This window comes from Myotis davidii, unplaced genomic scaffold (genome assembly GCF_000327345.1).
Source record: "Myotis davidii unplaced genomic scaffold, ASM32734v1 scaffold970, whole genome shotgun sequence".
In the NCBI taxonomy this organism is placed as follows: domain Eukaryota; kingdom Metazoa; phylum Chordata; class Mammalia; order Chiroptera; family Vespertilionidae; genus Myotis; species Myotis davidii.
Window position 1 is genome coordinate 74,764 of NW_006282204.1, and position 6,050 is coordinate 80,813.

At 52.6% G+C, this 6,050-nt stretch overlaps 1 pseudogene; it reads right to left on the minus strand.

Annotated features, from left to right (window-relative positions):
* Positions 1-94: 94 nt before the first annotated feature.
* LOC107184791 lies at positions 95-2,878 on the minus strand (annotated as a pseudogene).
* Between the last annotated feature and the right edge of the window lie 3,172 nt (positions 2,879-6,050).

The following is a 6,050-nucleotide window of genomic DNA, read 5'->3' on the forward strand; positions in this document are numbered from 1 at the left end:
AGAGATGTGAGAGAGAAACACTGACTGGCTGCCTCGCCTATGTACTTGGCCCGGGGATTGAACCCACAATCTAGGCATGTGCCCTGACCAGGAATCAAACCTGCAACCTTTTGGTGCACAAGACAACACTCCAACCAAGAGAGCCACCTGCCAAAGCACAGCACAGTGAGTTTTCATGTCTCCCTGTGGGGGAGGGGAGGGGAGACTACCCACCTTTGGAGACGCCCATAGGCAGCCTGGCATTTGGTTCAGAAAGTCTCTCACTGGCTCAGGATACCAAAGGGCACATAGGGTTGGGTCAGCCTTTCTGACCTAGGGCAGGGGTGAGCAGGGAGGGGCCTGGGGCAGACAGCAGAGCACAGGGTGGGCTCCGTTCTATGGATGGGGTGGTGGGTTCTGGGTGAATGTGGGCAGCCCAGTCCACCAGCTCATTGCTCTGGAACCAGAGCCGGCTCTCCCTCTGGGCCCCTCCACAGAGCCGCTGGTGTGGATTGTTGCCTTCTGGTCCTGTGACAGGTGGAAGGTCCCAGAGGTAAGGAACAGGCTTCTGCATGCATTGGGGTCCTGGGAACAGCTGCTGCTCTCCTGCTGGCCAGAGGAGCAGCTGGGTGATGACGCAGAGGAAAGAGGAAGAAGAGGGGAGCTAGAAAACTGGGATCCAGCCTGGCTTTGGCTCTGACCCACCACCTCATGGACCAGCCCAGACTGTTACTGGGAGTCTCATTTTCCCACCAGTCTTCCCTCGGGGTATCTGGCAAGATAGAGTCAGACAACAGACAATGATGACAGAGTACATACACAACACTCAGGGAATGCTTTATCTCCCTGAGACTAGCAAGCAGTGGGTGTGATGTCCCACATCAAAGGTCTCTTCTGGCTTAATTTTCGCCCAGCAAACCAATGAGCTTGTGGCTGAGTGTGCCCGGGCCCCTGTACCTGCTGCTGTGGAAGCTGAAGTCGCCTCGAATGGTGCGGGGGTAGCCTCACTGAGTCCATGCGCCCTGTCATGGCCCTTGAGGTGCAGACCACATGGGAGCCTTCCCAGACCTGCAGCACAGGGATAAAGGTCAGGAGTGGGGATCGCCAAGGGCTCAGCAGCTCTGGGCTCAGTCCAGGGCCCTCCACCCCTTCCACCAGGCCATGCCATGGCCACCACGGGGCAGAGCTCATGTAGCTGATGAGGGCTGGGTAGAAGGCCCTCCGAAGGTCGTGGTAGTGCTCAGCAAGGGCGCTCTCTGGCGCCTGAGTGGCATTGGGAGAAGGAGTGATAGGAGCCCCAGGAGAGAGAACCCCAGTGGGCCCTGGGACAGTGACTGCAGACAACAATTACACAAGCGGGCATGCCAAGCACAGCAGTGCAGGAGATACCACCTCCACCTCTCCACCCTCCCCTTCTTGCAACAGGACACTCCTCCTGGAGCAAGGCTGACATGAGGGCTGAGCACTGAGGGACACCCACAGGCCAAGAGTCTGGTACCTGAAACATCTCCATCCCCACCAGCTTGAAGCCCCTCCTCTCAAAATACCAGGTCACATCCCCAACAAGCCACCGCTGCACCCCATCTGGTTTCATGGCGACCAGAGTCCGCCCCTGGGTCCAAGTCCGCCCCTCTCCTTTAGAAGAGGAGGTTCAGGGATGCACCTTGCCCTTTCATGTCTCCAGGCCTGTTCCCCTGCCAGGACCCAGATGCCATCTGGGCTACACTGCCTGCCTCCACCAGAGCAGCTCACAGCCAGAAGCTGCCCACATGGTGCTGCTGTCAGGGACAACCAGAGCACCTGTGCAGTGAAGAGCTTGCTGTGTCCTTGCTTTTGCACCTGTGTATAGCAAAGTAGCTTTGAACATCCTGATTAGGATTCCCATGCTCAGCGTGGCCTTGAACATCCGGTGTACTCTGGACAGGGCTCCCACACTAATCTGTCTCACAACTACAAGCACTTCTGTAGCCAACACCCTTGCATCTGCCTTAGGTCTTTGTGTTTTCTATTACATTTTAATGTTGCCACAGTAACCTTCAAAGAGTTGGGGAGTTCACCTTCACCCAAGCAGAGTGAGAGGTGCTGCATCCTGGGGCTCCTGTGCGGCTTTTTACAAGGTGTCTTGTTTTAATTTGTATCAAGACACATGCACCCTGGCCGGTTTGGCTCACTGAATAGAGCATCAGCCTGAGGACTGAAGGGTCCCAGGTTCGATTCTGGTCAAGGGCATGTACCTTGGTTTCGGGCACATCCACAGTAGGGGGTATGTAGGAGGCAGCTGATCGATGCTTCTCTCTCATCGATGTTTCTAACTCTCTATCCCTCTCCCTTCCTCTTTGTAAAAAAATCAATAAAATATATGTCTTTTTAAAAAAAGACACATTCAACTGAGCAGCATTTCACATATTGCATGCTATTTGCCTCTTTTCTCATTTTCTCCTGTAAACTGACTATATCCTGTGTCAATTTTTCTTTTGTTTTTTTTTCAATGTGTAAATTTCCTCTCTATCTTAAGTATATTAACCCTTTCGATACCTCTGTAATAATCTGGTTAATATTTAACAGGAAAGGAGTGAAAGGGGAGACCAAATAACATGGATGTCATTTATATAGCTTTACCCAAAGCTGCATGTAACACTTCCCAAGTCTGTTTGTCGCTAATTGCTGGGGGAAGCGACTGGACAAAAGATGCATACCCAGTGAGGTCTGAGTGACGTGGGAAGGTGCCTACCTGTCGGTCACACCTGGAAACAGGTAATGGCCAGGATGGGGTGGCCATTGCAAGCACAATACCTGAATACTTAAACTGCCAAGTAACAGCAGCTCACATTCTCTTCTCCCTCTTTGGGCTCCTGTGGCCGGGGATGTGCTCGTCTGTACGTACGTGGTGCAGGGCCATGCTGGACTCCACACCTGGACTAACAGACTTTAACTAGCCGGATGCGGAACCACACCCACTGCATCACAGGACGGAAGCTCTGGACACTGGCCTTGCTTCTGGCTCTGCTGAAACCCCAGTGCACCTTTTCCAGGACTGGCTTAAGGGGCAGAAGACATTGGAACCCAGGAAATGTAACTCCATGCCATGAAGACCTTCTTCCATATCCCATCCCCCTGTGCGAATCTTAGGACATTCATTTTCTGAAGATTTCTCAAGGACCTCATTCCCACTCCCATCTGGGAAATCTGGCCCATCCATTCCTCCAGCATCACTTTATCACATGCATAGGACATATTTTCTCCCATTTGCCTTTTGACTTAATCGATGACTTGTATCCTACTGTTTACTTTCATACTTATACTTACACTAGAGGCCCGGTGCACTAAATTGGTGCACAGGTAGGGTCCCTAGGCCTGGCCTGGAATCAGGGCCGATAAGGGCCTTCCTCCCCACCTGCTGCACCCCCCTGCCCCCGCTGCCAGCTGTCACCTAGTGCCTTCCTTCATTCCGCACTGCCCTCTGGTAGTCAGCACACGTCATAGCAAGTGGTCAAACTGGTCCATAGAACTCCCAAGGGGACAATTTGCATATTAGCCTTTTATTATATAGGATAACATTTATTTAATGTAGCCAAATAGTAACTTTTCCTTCATAGTTTGCCCAGTTCCCTATTCATCTTGCTTAAGATATTCTTTCCCATCTCTGTATTCTAAGGGATGTGTTCTAAGTCTCCTTTAAAACATTTGAGTCGTTTTGTTGTTGGCAGCTGGCCACCTGATCTGGTTGGAGTGCCTTCTGCTGTGTGCTGTGAGAGAGAATACAGACTGTGTGTGCGCAAGTGCCTCTCGGCAGAGCCTCTGTGGCGGGGCCTCCGTTGCCCATCTGGAATGTGAAGCCCCTCAAGGTGGGTCCCAGGGTTCTTCCCATGCCAATGCAGTTACTCAGCAGAGGGCTCGGCTCTCCAGTCTAGGGCTCCTTATTCATTACAAGTTAGCCAGCCCCCTAGATGGAGCACTGGGGTGAGGGTGGGGGCATCTGCTGTCTCCCCTCCTCCCTGGTAGAGAACCTGAGCATAGGGACCTCACACTGAGGGGGGGCGCTCAGGGAGGCCCTAGGAGAAATGGGGGCCGTGAGGGGCCCGGAGCTCAGCCTGGGGCAGGGGGTGGGCTTGGATGGAACGTCCCCACATGACTGGGTCAGCACAGTGCACTAAACTCACAGCTCAGCCGAACCGGAGCTGGCCTCCCTCCCTTCACATTCAGAGCAGCAGAAGGCTGTCCCCACCCCCTGCTGCCAGGGTGAGGGGCCTTGCAGGGTGTCCACGGAAAAAGGGCTCTGTAGGGAACACTCTGGCTTCCTCCCCCCAGGCCGCCCCCCTCCAGCCCTCACTGGCCCTGGGCTTGGTGGGTCAGCAGCTCCTGTCTCCCCTCTAGTGAGCCCTCAACCCCCAAACCCAGTATAAAGTCCAAAAGGTACAAACAGGCATAGCAACGCCCCACCCCCACCCCTAGCCACCTGGTTCCCGCCTCCAGGGAAAACTGCTGACACTTGCGGTCATTCATGCCTTTGAAACATGCAAATAAAATAGTGTGGGCTTTTTTTTTTTTTTTTGGCTTTGTTTAAATTTCCTATAAAAGTGGCAGCTTTGTGAACACACTTCAGCCCTTTCCTTTGCTGGGCTATAGTGATGGGTAGATCCGTTCCAACCAGAACACAGAGCTTCCAGCTTCCCGCTGCAGGTGCACTGTTAGAACAGTGTCTGAGTCACGGTGTGGGAATTCACGAATCAAATGTCCATCCCCCGAGGACCAAGGTCTGGGTAAACTGCTGGGAACGTCTCCAGGGAAAAGGCACCACAGAGGGTGACTGGGGGAGGCTACATCCTCAGAGGCTCAGAGTGTCACCCTTCTGGGGTGATTACCTTCTGATCCCTGCAGCTTTGTTAGGTGAAAGAGAAAGGGGCAGCTTTTTAATTTGAATTTAAATTTCTGAGGGAGGAGGGAGCCTGCTCCTGTTCATTTGCATTTCCTTTCCAGGAATATCCGATGGTTTTGTGTGGGACGCGGGCATTTTCTCTTAGATGTGTAGGAGCTCTTTATTATTAATCTTGCTGAGATTGGCCCTTTGTAATACCAGGGGCAAAGCGTGTCTTCTTTGGTTCACGGCTTGTTTTTAACATTTTCACCTAGTTGAGTTTTCCGGTCTGCCTCTAAAGACTTCTAAGTTTGGGGCCATATTTAGAAATGCCTTCCCTTCCCCAGGACTCTCTTCTTACCCAGGTTTTCTTCTGCCCTCTGAGCATTTCGTGTTTGGGGTCCTGGTGTGAAGGCCGAGGAGTCAGTCCCGCTCACCACTGGGACATTCCCACACGGCCCCGTGCTAACCTGGCAGCTCAGGGTGGCCTGTGTGGCAGCCTTACAAACTCAGGCCGGAAGTTACCACAAGGTATGGTGTGAAATTAAGACTTTTTAACTAAAAGCAGTTTACGGTGGGTAGTCATGGCCTAGGCCTGTATTTTCCCTGACAAAGGTCAATCCTGTCCTGAACTGAGCCTACATATTGCCTTTTTGCATCCATGATAACACATGTTTGGAATGTCTAAGTAATGTTTCTCTTTCCAGACCCCTCAAAGCACAGGCAGCGCTCTGCAGAGCCCACAAATCCCCTCCTTGTCATTGAGTTAATTGATGCCTGTTAGCTGTCCTGCACCCACTTAGTAAAAGAAAGTGTGTCTAACGTTTTACTTTTTATCCAATCCCAGAGGTTCCCCCACTTTGCTTTCTCCCACCCCCTAACCTATGGCCAGTGGAGTTCATGTCACCCCTCCCGCCTCCTCTTTGATGTAATGAATAAAACGAGTCAGTTGACATCACGGAGCCTTTCAGCCTTCATCTGTGTGTTTGGGGGGTTTTGGTTTGGTTTTATTTTTCCCTGAGGAGTATAAGATTTTGTGGGGGGTTTTTACACTCACTGGTAGCGCCCTAGTGGAGCGACAGCAGCGGCCCAGCCCTGGAGTCAGAAGTGGGGGCGTTCCGCCAGAGCCACTCTGACTCGCGTCGCGTGGAGCCACCCAGCGCCTCCAGGAAGGTTTGGGGCTCTCTGATCCTCCCCTGCCGCCCGCACCTCCCGC